This window comes from Prionailurus viverrinus, chromosome X (assembly GCF_022837055.1).
Source record: "Prionailurus viverrinus isolate Anna chromosome X, UM_Priviv_1.0, whole genome shotgun sequence".
NCBI classification, from domain to species: domain Eukaryota; kingdom Metazoa; phylum Chordata; class Mammalia; order Carnivora; family Felidae; genus Prionailurus; species Prionailurus viverrinus.
Window position 1 is genome coordinate 2,178,253 of NC_062579.1, and position 17,990 is coordinate 2,196,242.

The window sequence follows — 17,990 nt, forward strand, 5'->3', positions numbered from 1 at the left end:
CCTTTTGAATGCTAGCGAGAGCATGTAGGCACATTGGTAAGAACGTGTCATTAGTGATACCTTCTGCACTGTTTGTGGTGGGCAGAGTCAGAGAGGTATGGTTACCCTGCAGAATCTGGAGGGTTTTCATACTTCACTGTGTTCCCTCCATCCCTTCTTCCCCGAGAGGGGATCACGAGAACACACGAGAGCATTACCCCTTCCTTACCAAGTGTCATAATCAAACCATCTTGTATCTGCTCTGTCCCCGCTGTCGCCTCTCAACCATGAAATAGTGTGATGCCATGCTGGGGTGAATCTGAATGAATACGTGAACGTTACATACAGAATTATTAGCTACAAATAAGCAATTATTTTGCGTGTTCCTCTTTCACCATGTAATTTTTTTTAATGCTTATTTTTGAGAGAGAGAGAGACAGAGAGAGAGACATAGTGTGAGCAGGGAAGGGGCAGAGAGAGAGGGAGACACACAATCCAAAGCAGGGTCCAGGATCTGAGTGGTCAGCATAGAGCCTGACGCGGAGCGCAAACTCACAGACTGTGAGTTCATGTCCTGAGCCGAAGTCCGATGCTTAACCGGCTGAGCCACCCAGGTGCCCCTCCTCTTTCACTATATAAGAGAAGAGAAAATCAAAGTGTCGGATGGATGAGAACTCAGAAGCCGTGGTGGTGATTGTCTCCCGTTCCTCCAAGAAGAGAAGCACGATGTGCTGTCCATGGCAGTCCTTTGCCCAAAGAACAGAATCATGGACTCTGCAGGACTGCACAACACCTGAGATTCATGAATTCCCACACCTCTCCTTGCCGTCTCTGCAACGTTGCTGCCTTTGACGGTGGAGGAAGGGGGTCCGTGTGCCAGGGAATGCAGGCTGGCTCTGAAAGCTGGCATGACGAGCAAACGGATCCTCCTCCAGAGCCTCCAGTGGGAACACCACGCTGCTGACACCGTGACTTTAGCCCATGACAGCTGTGTTGACCTTCTGGCCTTCAGGACTGTGACATAAAATAGCTGCGTTGTTTTTCTTCCACTACATTTCTAGTAATTAGTTACAGCCGTCATAGAAAAAGAACACAGTGAACATCTCATTCGTTATTTCAAAAAAATTTTTTTGTTTGTTTATTTATTAATTTTGAGAGAGAGAGTGAAGGGGAGAGGCAGAGAGAGAGGAGAGAGAGAATCCCAAACGGGTTCCGTACTGTCAGCACAGAGCCTGATGTGGGCTCAATAGCACGAACCGTGATATCATGACCTGAGCTGAGGCCAAGAGTTGGACACTCAACTGACAGAGCCACCCAGGCGCCCCTCAGAAACATTTTTGAGTGTTGAATAAGTGAGACGTGCTACCTACGCATTTAATTATGCAACATAAATGCTGTGGGGTACAGAAAATCGAGTGTCCTCAGTTTGGAAAGTGGGAAAGCACTGGACAGAAGAAGAGTATTTTTCATCTGGAACCCTAGAAAGTTTCCAGGAGGAAGAGAGGAAAAGAGTGCATTTGTCTGTTTGCTCTTGTGTCCCACACCCAGCACAGTGTCAGCCGTCTCGTAAATGCTGTATGATAGTTGAATGTGTCTGTGAAGCGTACCCTGAGACTCCCCTGTATATTCTTTGCAACCATCTCAGAAGCCATGGGCACGGCTTCAGACCTCACAATCCCTACGTCTGCACACCGAGGGTCTTCTCCGGCTGCTGGAGGGCACTCTCCCACTCACCAGCACACTGATGATTTGTGGTACTCCTTTTCTGTCCTGCCCCTTTGCCAACATTCTCGGGATCGCGTCCTGGGTGAACAACTTGCCCTCACATCTTTATTTCGGGATCTCCTCAGGAGGGGGGAAAAATAGTCCAAATAAGACCGCCACCATACATTTTTCTAACCCATGAAGAATTGACAGGTAGTGTTAAAATGTGTTTGTAGGGGCGCCTGGGTGGCGCAGTCGGTTAAGCGTCCGACTTCAGCCAGGTCACGATCTCGCGGTCTGGGAGTTCGAGCCCCGCGTTGGGCTCTGGGCTGATGGCTCAGAGCCTGGAGCCTGTTTCCGATTCTGTGTCTCCCTCTCTCTCTGCCCCTCCCCTGTTCATGCTCTGTCTCTCTCTGTCCCAAAAATAAAATAAAAAAAAAATGTGTTTGTAATACTGATGTTGAATAATCTATATGATACAGTTCTTCTCTCCGGGCTGCGAAACCAGAAGACCTTATTCCTTTTATCGTTTGGTGCCCGCAGTACTCTGTCTTACTGCCGACACAGTTTGAGAAAAATCTCAGGAGTTTATACAAATAGTGAAATTTTAGACATTGACCCTCAAGACGCTTGACTATAGGTTCATCTGCTACCACTAAAAAGCAAACAAAACCCCACTAGATGGTGTGTAGTAAGTAGGTGTGTGTCCATGGACTGTGTGTGTAGAACTCCTCTGCATGTTACTGAAACACAGAAACAGTCCAGCCCTGAAATTAGCACCTGAGGGAACTCAGTCCACTGAGGCATTCAACAGTGCTCCATAGGGCCAGCCAACCCACTTCAGGAAATGTCAAACTAAATGCCAAGACCCTATTGATTGATTGAATGATCCAGAAACCATAATTAAGGTATTAATTTCACAACCTATTTATTACAAGTAGAAAATGCAGTGGTTATGTGGGCTCCAAAAATAATTTTCAACAATGTTTATGGAATCCCCAGACTAAAGCCATTTTCCGTATTTCTTTGCCACAAGGTGGAATTATTTGTCTCTTACAAGACAAATGGTTATCTCTCAATTTCTTGACGATTTATAGGCAAGGGCTTCCAACAGCAACACTGCAATTTTGTTTCTGATTTTCAGTGGAGAACAGATGTTGAGATTTTATGATAAATGCATATAAATATACAAGCTAATTTTATATCGTGGACAGTCTTTTGAAAATACAGATGGAGTAATATCATTACTCTCTTTCTCATTAATGTCATCCTTTCTACACATGTTTCGTGATCTCTTGACTAATGTGTAGTACCTGGTATCAACTGCAGACAGAACCTTAATAAAAACTGAAAAAAACCTAATATTTTTGTTTGCCGCATATTTTGTTTTTATTTTTTATTTATTTGATTTTAAGCCCAGTATAATTAACATACAGTATTATATTAGTTTCAGATACACAGCATAATGAATCAGCAATTCTATGTATTATTCAGAGCTCATCACAGGTGCCCTCTTTAATCCCCATCACCTATTTCCCCTCTGGGAACCATGAGTATGTTCTCTATAGTTAAGAGTCTGTTTCTTGGTTTGTGTGTCTCTTTGTTCATTTCTTTTGTTTCTTAAATTCCACATATAAGTGAAATCACATGGTATTTGTCTTTCTCTGACTGACTTTATTTTGCTTAGCACCTAATAATAAATTTTGAACTTTGGGAAAATAGCGATCTTCATATTTTCTGACATCGCCAAAGTTGTGTCAGTCCTGATTGTTGGTAGAGCCTAGAATGGACACTATATGTTTGTATTTCTGTTAGAATTCTAAATTTTAAAGACAGACCTGTGATTTTTATGCTTCTTTTCATTGTCTTAAAAATGACATAACGGGGCACCTGGCTGGGTCACACGGGAGGTCATGTGACTCTTGATCTCGGGATCATGAGTTCGAGCCCCACGTTGGGTGAGGAGCCTACCAAAAAATATTTAAAAAAAGAAATGATCTTCAACATGCAACCTGCAACCTTTATGCTACCACTACTGTCTACAGGAAAAAGATGTTCCAGAAACCCAGAAATGTCCATGTCCACATCTTCTGTGTGCAGCCCTTCCTTCGGGCAGCCACATGTCCCCTGACCTTCCCCGGGAGCTGTGTGGCAAGCAGTTCCTTGCAGGTTTCATTCACTCTTCCTGGATAACACCTCCCTTCAGGGGTACAGTGCTCACCCCAGATACATTCCCAGGGACCTTCTCCACTTGTGCTTTGTAGGACCCCGGGAGACCTCTGGGCATGCTTGCTCGTCCAGAAACAAAGATTACCACCATGGGGCAGTCTGATGTCCATAGTATCCTTCCGTTTTCCCTCCTTCCCTCTCTTCTCCTCCTCCTCTCCCTTTCTCTCTGTGTCCATCTCTGTCTCTCTCTCCCCCTCTCTCTATAATCTGTTATATAATCTGTCATTTTATCTATCTTATCTGTCATCTACCATGAAACATGATAGAGACACAAACTTCTCAAAAGTTCTTTTATTTTTAAAAAGATTATCTATTTTTAGAGGCAGAACGCTAGCAGGGCAGGGGCAGAGAGAGAGGGAGAGAGAATCCCAAGCAGGTTCCACACTGTCAACACAGGGGCCGACGTGGGGCTCAAAGTCACAAACTGTGAGGTCATGACCTGAGCTGAAACCAAGAGTTGGGTGCTTAACCGACTGAGCCAGCCAGGTGCCCCTAAAGAGTCATTTTAAAGGACTGTTTGTGTATTAAAAGCAATTTTATCTGAATGAGAAAAAAACAGACGATTGGTCATCAATGATTCTACTTTTAAAGTTTGTTAGAGACCAGGTGTTATGGACTGAATGTTTATGCCGCCCTCCTCCAAATTCGTATGTTGAAACCTAACCCTCAAGATGATGGTATTTGGGGGTGGGGTCTCTGGGGGGTGATCGGGTCATGAAGGAGAAGCCCCCGTGAATGAGATCAGTGCCATTCTAAAGGAGACTCCAGAGACCTCTGTTCCCTTCCACCATTTTGAGGACACAGTGGGAACACGGCCCCCACCCAGACACCAGCATGGTGGCTTCCTTATCTCAGACTTACAGCCTCCAGAACCAGTGATGCAAGTGCCCTGTTGTTTATAAGCCACCCCTAAACTAAGACCCCAGATTCGTATCTATTTAAAGAAAGATAACATGCTAATTATGATCAGAAAATGTCAGTCCAGGGGCAGAAGGCACATGGCAGGACCTCTTTAAGATGGAAGTTTGAATATAGATGTGCTAAACTTAACCTGTTGTTTAAAGAAACCAGCACAAATGAAGCAGAACCACAAACGGTACCCTCTCTACCCCCCACCCCCTCACTCTGGAAGGCTGCTCCCTGGCATTAGTGAGCTGTGGACACTCTTCTGGATCCCCTCAGCCAAACCCAACCCTCTGCTGTTTTCATAACAACAGTGCTATGGCCTTCGTTGCTGCCTGTTTTTCCACAAACCAATGGACACCAGATAAGTTTTTAAATTTGATTTTTCTCCAAACCATGAGCTACGTATTACATGTAGTATACACATGGAATATCAGCCAAGTCCAACTCAAATTAGATCATCCTTGGCATCTCTTTACATAAAATGTTATGTCTGTATGCTCATCAAAGAATAACATCCAGTTCCATATGATGAGTGTACATTCCCGCCTTAATCATCTCTAGAGCTTTGTCCCTTCCACTTAACAGTGATTGCACAGGCATCTGTGGTGCATGAAGTCATGTACAAAGACACTAGCCAAAAACCTCTTGTGAAAGAGATGTGCGGAAAAGACTTCACATTTGGAACTGGTTCCACCCTACAAACTATTTCTTCAAACTGTGTATTCAACCTAGATGTTGTATCTTTGTTTCGTTTTTAAGTTTGTTTATTTATTTTGAGAGAGCAAGCGAAAGCACAGGAATGGGGGGTGGGCAGAGAGGGAGAGGGAGAGAATCCCAAGCAGGCTTCATGGTCAACACAGAGCCCAACGTGGGGTTCAATCTCACAACAACCATGAGATCATGACCCGAGCCAAAATCAAGAGTCAGATACCTAACCTACTGAGCCACCCATGTGCCCCTAGATGGGTATCTTTGAAATAGATCCTATTTCAAAGTGCCTATCGGAAGGTCATAAGCAGCTGTGGGCAGCATCTTGTAATCCCGTCTCTCAGTCACTGTGGACAAACACTAAGGAGGGAAAGTGCTGGAGGCTGTCAGAGTTTAAGCGTAAATGAGCCTTTGCGTTTATGTGTACATTATTCACTTGATAATGCAGTGCCTGGTTCCCATATCATGAGTCAGGACTTCTTCCATATATGTGCACACTAGGTGAGTTCTCTATTTCAAGTGATACTGCTGTGACCCTTCCCATGCAGGAAAAAGTCATTCTTCTAAGTAAGTTACCAGTCTCCTTTTCAGTACACTTGGGTGTGTTCTCCTGGATTAAATTTTCTTAAGGAAGAACCACTTCAAAAATTAATTTGATCTTAATAGCTCAAAATTATTTTTTCTGTTGGAAGAATCACGACTTTTAGTTTGCTAGATGTCACAAGGAAACAAACATCTCTTTTTTTGTAAAGAGGGAATCATTCTAAAGATGAGAGGTTGGTGGTATTTGATCAGTCATGTAGGCAATGGAGTTGATACAACTTCTTACCCTGGAGGCTTTCCCTCTCCACCCCACCTGCAGGCCTGCCGTCATGCACACATTGTCACAATGCACACATGTGTGAGCATGATCTTGTCTGTAAAAATATAAATGCACGGTTACTGACAGAGGTCTCACAAACGCTCAGTATAATGCTGAAGTTGGGATTAGATTTGTGGAAATGCTAAGATGTGTACACCCAACACAATGTATCCCAGGCAGTTACTGGTTAGTAGCATGGGTATGCAGTGCTCATCCATATACTAGGTTTCTTAAAATCAAAAGAGGGGAGGGGCGCCTGGGTGGCTCAGTTACACGTCCGACTTCAGCTCAGGTTATGATCTTGCAGCTCATGAGTTCAAGCCCCGAGTTGGGCTCTGTGCTGACAGCTCAGAGCCTGGAGCCAGCTTCCAATTCTGTGTCTCCCTCTCTCTCTGTTGCTCCACTTCTCGCTTGCTCGCGCTCTCTCAATAATAAACATTAAAAAAAGAAAAAAATTAAAAAAGAGGGGAGAAGACTGTGCATTGGCTAACAAGAGCAGGCCATGTGTGGAGCAAAAGCCCCTCTCTCTGTCTCAGTCACCAAAACCAGAGAAACTCGTTGTTCATTAGTTAATTGTGTCATGGTATTCATGAAGATTCAGTCTAGTGCTGCACTGAGTACAGAATACACATGTAGTTGTCTCGCCTTAGATATGTAAGTTGCTGGGTTTTTTGTTATAATTCTGTAATTATAAAACATCTTTAGGACCCTGCCTGAAGTTATTCTGCATTTAATATTTCACTCTTGTTTGGGGTTTAAATTCTATAAGTTAATTCAGAGTTCAAAGTTTCTAAGACAGATCATTAATTAAAATAGCATAAAATGAGTTGTTTTTAAAATATAAGTATAGATTTATAGATACTCTTTTTCTGTCTCTGATCAGTTGGTCTATACCTGTATCTATATGCATGTATCTATGCACAAAGCAGCCCCTAAAACCAAATACAGTAAAACCTTGGATTGCAAGTAACTTGTTTTGTGAGTGTTCTGCAAGACGAGCACACATTTCTTTTCCTTATTTTATTTTATTTTTTATTTGTTAAAATTTACATCCAAATTAGTTAGCATATAGTGAGACAATGATTTCAGGAGTAGATTCCTTAATGCCCCTTACCTGGTTAGCCCATCCCCCCTCCCACAACCCCTCTGGTAACCCTCAGTTTGTTCTCCATATTTATGAGTCTCTTCTGTTTTGTCCCCCTCCCTGTTTTTATATTATTTTTGTTTCCCTTCCCTTATGTTCATCTGTTTTGTCTCTTAAAGTCCTCATAGGAGTGAAGTCATATGATATTTGTCTTTCTCTGACTGGCTAATTTCACTTAGCATAACACCCTCCAGTTCCATCCACGTAGTTGCAAATGGCAAGATTTCATTCTTTTTGATTGCTGAGTAATACTCCATTGTATATATATACCACATCTTCTTTATCCATTCATCCATCGATGGACATTTGGGGACGAGCAAACATTTCTAATACATTTTAACTTGATAAACAGCGATGTCTTATAATACAAGTAGTACGTGATGCCAAACATCATATGATCACAACACAGCCAATGGTTCTTGCAATTCGCTTTGATATTTAAGTACTTTGGATTCCAAGCATGTTTCCTGAATGAATTATGCTCACAAACCGAGGTTTTACTGTATTGTGTTGCTCATATCTACATAATTTCAAATGACTTTATTATAAGCAAAACTGAATCGTTTTATTCTCTACAGAAATAGTGGTAGACTCAGAGCTTCCACATAGTGTTGACTCCAGAATCTAAGAATAACCAGACCTCGCCTCGATGCACTCATACTGCATGACTTCTCTGCTATCCCTGTATTCTGCCTTGTGTACAACTCCGGACTTGCCAACCTAAGGTAGAGCAACACCTCTCCCCCTGCTTAAGTCTTTCAGGGATGTGCCATCATGTGCAGGGTAAATGTCAACCATGTTGGCATTGTGCGAGAAGTCTGGAAAACTGAGAAGAGCCTGTCTCAGTCTCTTGTCTCCAGCAGGACTCCCCCATCCCCCCATCTTCATGTTTTGTCTCCTATCACCTCCGCCTGAGGAAGCCAAGAAGGAGATGGAAATCCCAAACACTAGAAGACTCCTGAGACAAGTTAATTAAGTTATTTCCTGTATCTGGAATCTTACTCCATTCTCTTCTTGGCAAGACCCTATAACATCCAGCCCAAAAGTCACCTGACCTTGTGGGAAGCACCCTTAAACCCAGTTAGTCACTGTTCTCTCTGTCCATAACATTTCATTCATTAACAAGTGAATTTTTGCCACTTTATTTTCACAATACAGCAAGAATTTGGTTTGGACTCAAACTATATACCTCTGGGTACAGTTCTATTGGTTTTGTGTCAAACTGAAGGGTGTAATTGGTTGGATCATCATGCTGCAGATGGTGCAAACTAGAAGAGCAGTAAAAGTTGACATGGTATTGACCTCTTGTCTGAAAGTATTCTCACCATGAAACAAAGCCCAAATATATCACAGTCAGGTTTTAGAGATCTCTCGTATTTTAACTTAAATGAACCACCTTATATTGCACTGAAGAAAATGGAATACAACCCAAAAAAGTTACATGCTATGCTATAGGTTTCTTTTTTTTCCTAAAAAAAGAAAGCTGTAAATACACATCACTGGCAGGACTCCCCCATGGACTAATGGAGTAGGACTTATCAGCAAACTGCCGTATGGGAGTGATTTGAGGGGCAGACAGAACAGTCTCCATAAAAAGTATGTTTTCCTTGTCTGATGAAATCCCACAAACATCTTTGAGTCTTCCTGAGTATATACTTGCCTCTCTGTTAAAATTCCAATATGCTCTCTGAGCTTATTAACCACAGAGCCAGAATCCGAAAGTATAGGGGACATTCTGGCTCATTGAGAACAGGACCTTTTTTTTACTTTTATTTTAAACCCTGAAGCATTTTTATAAACTGGAGTATTACATAAAACCCTAATGGAGAGACCTATAAAAACAGAGCTGTTCAATTTCAGTTGGAAGGGCCACTCCGTCGTATTCACGTAAAGTACTGTATGGGTGGTTCCCCTTCTCCATGATGCATAAAATGGCACCTGCCCTTGGGGTTGATCCTCACCCCTTTGGGTGTTCATGGGAACAACTCTGTGCAACCCTGTGGCTCCCTCATATACGAAAGGGAAAACCACTGACTCCAGACTCACTTCTGTATTTTACCTGAAATGTGAGTAGGTGAATTATGAGACAGGCATTCTTAAACAATCTTGCTATACACATGGATAAAGCAAGATGTGATACAGTACATAAACAGACATAAGTATACCTATACGAAAAATCTCACGGGCGTTTATTAGGAAAAAATGTTTCAAAAGTCTTCTTGGAGGGCGAGAATGAGAAAACAAAAATGTTTTTTGCTTGATTGCGTAGAAGATAAGGTGCAGTGGGAAATCCAGCTGCTTGGACAAGTTGGCCTCATGGAGACACCAGAGAGAAGAGGTATGTCCATGGGTCGGCTAGGATGAAAACAGAATGAGTGAGTCATACAATTCTGAACTAAGTGAGCAACGCAGAGCAAAAAGCTTTATTTTCCTTTAATATTTCCCTCAGCATGGTACATTGTAGGGTCTTTGTCCTTACCCTTAAACACATTTTGACCAGGGGCGCCTGGGTGGCTCAGTCAGCTAAGCGTCTGACTCTTGATTTTGGCTCAGGTCATGATCTCAAGGTTCATTAGATTGAGCCCCACATCAGGCTCTGCACTATCAGTGCAGCGCCTGCTTGGTATTCTGTCTCTTCCTCTCTGTCTGTCCCCTGATCGCTCTGTCTCTCAAAAATAAACTTGAAACACACACACACACACACACACACACACACACACACACACACACACTTGACCCTGTCCTGTTGCTTTCCAGACATTTCCAATTATGAGAAAAAGTCTCATTTTTGTAATCAAGTCCCATTTTCTTGATTGAAAAAAGTCTCAACCAGTTTCAAATTTGGGACCAATACTAGGCTTCTCTTCTTTGCCCAGTCTGTAGCTCGGGGACATCCAGAAGAGAAGGGTATGTAGTTTGACTCTTCCCTCTGTCTTCTTCTTTCCCCCTTCACCCCTTACAGATTTAGGGCAGGGAAGAAAAGAAATTAAAGAAGGTGGAGAAACTGGCCTACTGAACTAGGCTTGCTCTTTCAGGGTTCTCTTTGCTTTTGTTGGCTGGGGGTCCGAGTTGACTTTGTGGCAGGTGTTTGAGTGTGGAATTCTGGTCTGCTCTAGACTTGCACCGGAGTTCTTGGAGGGACCCATGGGATCCTCAGCCCTGCACAGCCACCTGGTACAAGCAAGGCTTGCCTCCCATTGACCTTTCAAGCTCCCTTCCCAAGTGCCCTCCCCTCCAACAGTCTCCTACTGCTGGAGCTCTCTGGGTTTGTATCACTTGAACATATTCAAGAGAACAAAGCCAGGTGCTCTTTCTGATTGTCCATGTAACGCAAGGAAAAACATATTCTTCTCACCAACTCCACTCGGGCAGTCTCTCTTTGATGTTGGCTACCCCAGACTTCTCCGGCCCTCAGAATTTTCCAGTTCATCAGCAGGCACCACTCGCTGTGTTCATGGTAGACCCTCAAACTCTCAGGGACATAGGCAAGGCTCCCAAGAGGTTTTCAAAACACGTGGCCATGCTCAAATGGTAGGAAAAGAAGTCAAGTTCTGAAAGTCAGCAAGGATGCAGCTAAGAAGGAACATGTCTGTCATCCCTCAGCCCCTGGATTTTGGGGGATCACCCTCACATAAGATGAAATATCAGAAGTACTTTGCTCTCTGCCTGATGCCATGAGCTGTCTGTTAGGTTGATGACCCATTATGAGCAAACATTTACTGTTGTAACCAAATTCCCTTGAATTTCCAGTTTCCTTTTTTATGGCTTAGGGGTGGATGATTGGGAAGTTGTCACCCGGTCTGACGTCTTTATTGTCAGTAATGGAAGAATGTGTCCTTCTTGTGAATGTGGGAGTACTGACTACTGCCCTCAGCCCCATTCAGCTTCCTGCTACAGTGACATGGGCATGTTGCCAAAGACTATTTTTTATGTCAGGCTTTGGGTAAAGGCATTTAACTGTGCATTAACAAAAATATTTTTTCACTCTCATTTAATTATTTGGGCCAACTGACTTCACTGTGAATTTTAAAATCCAGTTTTTAAAAGCCTTCAGTATGCCACCTTGAAGCATTGGAGTTCACAAAGCTAATAAATTCTTAATTAGGGTAATAAAATCCAACTATGCCCCAACAAAGTAAATTCCTTTTTGAATCTAACATATTAGGTGAGTCTTTTTCAACGGAAACAAAGATGTTCCTGTTTGTCATGCAAAATAAATGAGGATTCCATCCCAAAGTAGCCAGGATGTAGAAGTAGAAACACCTTGGGGCGCCTGGGTGGCTCAGTCCATTGAGCGACCGACTTCAGCTCAGGTCATGATCTTATGGTTCATGGGTCCTGGCCCCACATTGGGCTCTGTGCTGACAGCTCAGAGCCTGGAGCCTGCTTTGGATTTTGTGTCTCCCTCTCTCTCTGTCCCTCCCCTGCTCGCATACTCTCTCTCTCAAAAATAAATGAACATTAAAAAAATATTAAACTTTTAAAAGTATTAAATAAAAAAGATTTGCAGAAAGAATAAATTTAATCCATACTGTAAATAGCAAACAGTGAAAACTGTGAGATATTAATGAAAGACATTGCACACATAAATAAATGGAAAGATATTCCAGGTTCCTGAATTGGAATGTTAATACTGTTAAACTGTTCATAGTTCAAAAGCAATCTATAGATTCAATGGAATTTCTATCAAAATTCCAATGGTATTTACTTTACAGAGAGAAAAACCCTAAAACAAAAGTGCAACAAATACAAATAGCCTCAGCAATCTTCAAAAAGAGCAAAGCTAGAGGCATCATACTTCCTTGAAAAAGGAAGAAAAGCATGCATGTGCAGGAAACCCAGCAACACTGTAGAACATTTGCTTGTTTATTAAAAACCCAAGGGGGCGCCTGGGTGGCGCAGTCAGTTAAGCGTCCGACTTCAGCCAGGTCACGATCTTGCGGTCCGTGAGTTCGAGCCCCGCGTCAGGCCCTGGGCTGATGGCTCACAGCCTGGAGCCTGTTTCCGATTCTGTGTCTCCCTCTCTCTCTGCCCCTCCCCTGTTCATGCTCTGTCTCTCTCTGTCCCAAAAATAAATAAACGTTGAAAAAAAAAATTAAAAAAAAAACCCAAAGGATTGTGGGGTGCCTGGGTGGCTCAGTGAGTTAAGCGTCCGACTTCAGCTCAGGTCATGATCTCACGGTTTGTGAGTTTGAGCCCTGCGTCGGGCTCTGTGCTGACAGCTCATAGCCTGGAGCCTGCTTTGGATTCTGTGTCTCCCTCTCTCTCTGCCCCTCCCCCACTCATGCTCTGTCTCTCTCTGACTCAGAAATAAATAAACATTAAAAAAAAGAAGAAGAAGAAGAAGTAGAAACACCTCTTCAAGGCATAGGGAAAGTCATGAGCTTTGCCGTGTCTGATCTCGGAACTCTGGTTCCGTACATTCTCCCGGTGGCCAGCATGTCATCAAGAAGCTGGCTTCTCTCGGCCACTCCATGATCTCTTTGACGGTGGCTGCCTCTGGTTGTCCTCAGCCTCAGGTCTCCCAGTACCAGATTTGTAGACAAAAGATCTGAACAGGACCCACTGCCTGAGAACCACCAGGAGTCTGTTGTTTGCACAACAGCCTTTAAACTTCTACACAGAGGACACTCACATTCTCTACTGCTTCTATCAGAAGCCACTGTGTCCCAATAGTGGCAGAACTACCTCTGAGAGAACAGTGCAGTGAAAGACTCCGATCCCCATGCATGGACACCTGAGCATGAAATTCTAGGCATATTGTCAGAGACAGATTTGGAGAGAGCTTTCCTGAGGCCGCAGGGACCCCCAAACCCATCACAGAATGGAATCTGCATCTTTCTTTGTAGTCCTCTGGTCCCAGATGTACCATTTGGATTCTTTTTCCCCTGTGTGTCCTTAGGTGTTTTGTTTTGTTTTGTTTTGTTTTGTTTTGTTTTGTTTTGTTTTGTTTTGTTTCTTAATCTGACTCTGATTATTAAGTTTGTTGATACGCAACAGTATGCAATTTTCTTCTGTGCATAGGATTACTTGTTTACTTTGGGACAAAGAAGCTTATTTTTTTGGTGGCTTGAAAGGCTCCCAAGAACAGAATGGGTTGACTATGGTTCATTGCTCACATCTCCCTGCTGCAAGAGGAAAGGAGAGATGAGTTCAAGACCGTAGCTACATACAGGTATTATCACTTCACGCAGGGCTCCTGTCGTACATATGGTTCTTTAAAACAGAACTCCTCTCCTTACAGCGTGAAATGGTTCTCTGACATAGAGGTTCCTCTGTGTGAACGCGGCGAAGTGTCCAAGATCCAAGAAACACAACACTGTAGTGTGGCTGTTGCTGAGTCCCTGTGCACTGTTTGCATAATTATCATACATCGTCTTATCCGTCCCATTGTCCCAGTGGAGAAATCACTCTTATTTGCTTCTTGGCCTCTTGGTTGCAACAACAGCTTATAACACCTGAACTGTGTTTCATAAGCTGATTCTTGTTGAAACCTCCCATGAAACTTCATCCCAGGGAATCAGTTTTTGAATTAGGAAGCTTTGTCAGAGGGTGGAAAAGTAAACCTTTCCTAATGGAGACCCATGTTCACAAAGGAGCCTCTGAATCTCGTTGGAGAATTTCTCCTGGAATACGATGAATCATAGGAAGATGACTTGCATGTGTTTCTGTGTCTTGATTATTTATTTCATATTAACGTCTATGTGTTTGGTATTTCTGGAAGTAAAGAAAGGCCAGAAAAAGTGTAATTTTAAGGGGATATAATTGTTATGGACAGGCGGAAGGGATACAGACATTTTCTTTAGAGAAAAAGACATTTTAGTTCTGAGTAAAAAGTGATTCTCCTTTTTCTGATGGAAAAGAGAAAAGAAAGGGAGCATACACAGAACAGCCAAATTGCTGTCACCCACCTCAACATTGGAGAATGCCTCCCGGGATTGTGAGTGAGGTCGCCCCAGAGCAGCAAGTTCTGTGCGACATACAACAGAGGGAAACACTTGGCGGGCCCTGAATGTGGTCTCTTCAGAGTCCTCATAAATCAAACCAGATTTGCCTAAGATTGGGCATGGGAGAGGCCATGCTCAGACAGACCCACTTGCCAGTGCATTTTGTAGAATCGAATCCCTGCAGCTTGAACATACTCTTAAATGTAAACGTTGGATGAGACAGAACCTGCTTTATGTTGTTCTAATTAGCAACCTGCCACGCTTGATTGTTGATGGGATAAATGGGTCATCTACGTTTCATTGAAGTTTCTCATTTTTTAACGAGCAGCGGTTGGGGTGTGTGTGTGTGTGTGTGTGTGTGTTACTGTTACTTTGGTTTTTACTTCTTCAATATTTCTGGCAAAGGGTGTTGCCTCTAAATTGCAAATGGTTCCCGTCAGCAGATTCTCTGCTGATTTGAGAAGTCTTCTTCCGAGGGACCATTTAAAGAGGCAAACTTCCATCTGACGGAAAAGACTCTTGCACAAATCTTGGTCCTTAACCGAAAACCGAATACGCGTAAACTGCTGCTAAGTCTTTTTCCTTTTGCTATTTTTCAGGTATCCTGGCATCGGCAGAGTTCTCTTCCCCTCGTCTTTGGGAAGTTTCGGGAAGTTTCGCAAGCTGGGCCCCTCCTGTGTGTAGCCAACAATGATGTTTTGTGTCTTCATCCCGTTGGAAGGGCCTGGCACACAAACAGCCCAGCCTATTCATTCCTAGAGCAATTTTACATATGCAAGACCGAAGCCAAGATTAATGTCTTCATCCTCGACGTGCTCATTCAGACACGTTCTGGTAAGTGCAAACACTGGGATCTTTCACACGACAAGTGGGGTTCCTGATCGATACGTCTGGCCTTGCTCACATAGCCACCTCTTTGTTGCAACTCAATCATCCAAATGGATAGTTAATAGAAGCACATTTGTTTTGTCCATCTGGAGTTCCTCCAGTGGGACAGAGATGGCGTCACCTGCCCGGGGGGTCATGTTGGCTCCCTACTGGGGCAGGGGTAGTGCCAAGCTTGAGAGAATCCCCCACATTGACTCCCCGACTCCCCAGCCAGCAGCCTCAGACCAGCATCTCATTGGAAAGGGAACTCTAGACCTCTGCATTTTCACTGGCCAGACACTCTGAATACACTCTGTGTCCTCAGCCCTGGCACTTCTTCATAGAGCTCTTTGAGCGTTTGAATGGAGGTGCTGGAGAGGTGCCCTTTCACTTGCCGCAAACACAAAGGTCATGCAAATGCGTGTCACCAGAGGTGTGCAGGTGGGACCAGACGTAGTGGGCGACACGGCAGGGGGAACCGGACACACACCAGGTAGGGATGAACAGCCGCATTCAGTCCAGCAGGCGAGAGGTGGCTTGGAGACACGGGCAGGAGGTGTGCCAATGACAGGGTCGCCTTCGGGGTGTCCCCGCTGAGACACGGTCACACGGGAGAACCAAAAAAGAGCCCGAGTGGGTTAGAGTTGCCATGCCACTGATTTTGCACAGAGCTGTTTTTAAAGGGACCGGTGGCTCACCCCAGCTTCTGTGGCCCCACAGTGAAAAACATAAAAGTCATATCCGATGCCTGACACAGAGTTAGCAGGATTTCTTTCTTTCCCATTTATTTTATGGTGATTTCGTAATTTTTACATTTCAACATTCCCTTCTTCCAACACGGCAACCTCTATTCTACTTCAATTGTACTTTATTATTTAAAGTCGTGGTTTAAACTCAGGATAGTCTGACCCTGATCCCATTCTCAGGATCTGGTTCACCTAAAGATATAAATAGTCAGTTATCCGACTTTTTTACTTTGGGATCCTGTTTGAAATAACTTTTTCTCCAAAAAATTATCAGAAACTTTAACATACATCTATCCTGATGGTTTAATGCTTTATATATATATATATATATATATATATATATATATATATATATATCCTGACTGTTTAATATATATATTAAACAAAATACTGGGAAATTCTCAGCTAGGCCTTCATTTAGTAAGTATTCTATAGAAAATAAGTACTTGTTAGCTACAGAAGCACACTGACCAGGGGCGTCTCTTCCTATGATTCCTTTTCTCTGAAATAACACCCACTATGAAAGGTACAGAAACATAATTTGTTTTGTTTTGTTTATTTTATTTTTTATTTTTTAAAACTTACATCCAAATTAGTTAGCATATAGTGAGACAATGATTTCAGGAGTAGATTCCTTAATGCCCCTTACCCATTTAGCCCATCCCCCCTCCCACAACCCCTCCGGTAACCATCAGTTTGTTCTCCATATTTAAGAGTCTCTTCTGTTTTGTCCCCATCCCTGTTTTTGTATTAGTTTTTTTTCCCTTCCCTTACGTTCATCTGTTTTGTCTCTTAAAGTCCTCATGTGAGTAAAGTCATATGATTTTGGTCTTTCTCTGACTCATTTCACTTAGCATAATACCCTCCAGTTCCATCCACATAGTTGCAAATGGCAAGATTCCGTTCTTTTTGATTGCAGAGTAATACTCCATTGTATATATATATACAACATCTTCTTTATCCATTCATCCGTCGATGGACATTCGGGCTCTTTCCATACTTTGGCTATTGTCGATAGTGCTGCTATAAACATGGGGGTGCCTGTGTCCCTTCAAAACAGCACACCTGTATCCCGTGGATAAATGCCTAGTAGTGCAATTGCTGGGTCATAAGGTAGTTCTATTTTTAGTTTTTTGAAGAACCTCCATACTGTTTTCCAGAGTGACTACACCAGCTTATTCCCACCAACAATGCAAAAGAGATCCTCTTTTTCCGCATCCTCGCCAACACCTGTTGTCGCCTGAGTTGTTAGTGTTAGCCATTCTGACAGGTGTGAGGTGGTATCTAATTGTGGTTTTGATTTGTATTTCCCTGATGATGAGTGACGTGGAGCATTTTTTCATGTGTCGGTTGGCCATCTGGATGTCTTCTTTGGAGAAGTGTCTGTTCGTGTCTTTGCCCATTTCTTCACTGGATTATTTGTTTTTTGGGTATTGAATTTGATAAGTTCTTTATAGATTTTGGATACTAACCCTTTATCTGATATGTCATTTGCAAATATCTTCTCGCATTCTGTCAGTTGCCTTTTACTTTTGCTGATTGTTTCCTTCGCTGTGCAGAATTTTAATTTTTTTTAATGTTTCTATTTATTTTTGAAGGTGAGAGAGAGAGAGAGACAGAGCATGAGTGGAGGAGGAGCAGAGAGACAGAGGGAGACACAGAATTCGAAGCAGGCTCCAGGCTGCGAGCTCTCAGCACAGAGCCCAATGCAGGGCTCAAACTCACAAACCGTGAGATCATGACCTGAGCCAAAGTCAGACACCTAACTGACTGAGCCACCCAGGCACCCCCAGAAGCTTTTTATTTTGATGAGTTCCCAGTAGTTTATTTTTGCTTTTGTTTCCCTCGCCTCCGGAGACGTGTTGAGTAAGAAGTTGCTGTGGCCAAGATCAAAGAGG

At 43.1% G+C, this 17,990-nt stretch overlaps 1 long non-coding RNA gene across 2 annotated transcripts in view; it reads left to right on the forward strand.

Annotated features, from left to right (window-relative positions):
* LOC125157112 (uncharacterized) overlaps positions 1-17,771 on the forward strand; it is a 310,908-nt gene extending 293,137 nt beyond the window's left edge. For both annotated transcript variants that reach the window (XR_007148861.1, XR_007148860.1), the window contains 2 exons: positions 15,079-15,313; positions 17,704-17,771. This is a non-coding gene — a long non-coding RNA (uncharacterized LOC125157112). The remainder of the gene's footprint in view (positions 1-15,078; positions 15,314-17,703) is intronic.
* The last annotated feature ends 219 nt before the right edge of the window (positions 17,772-17,990 follow it).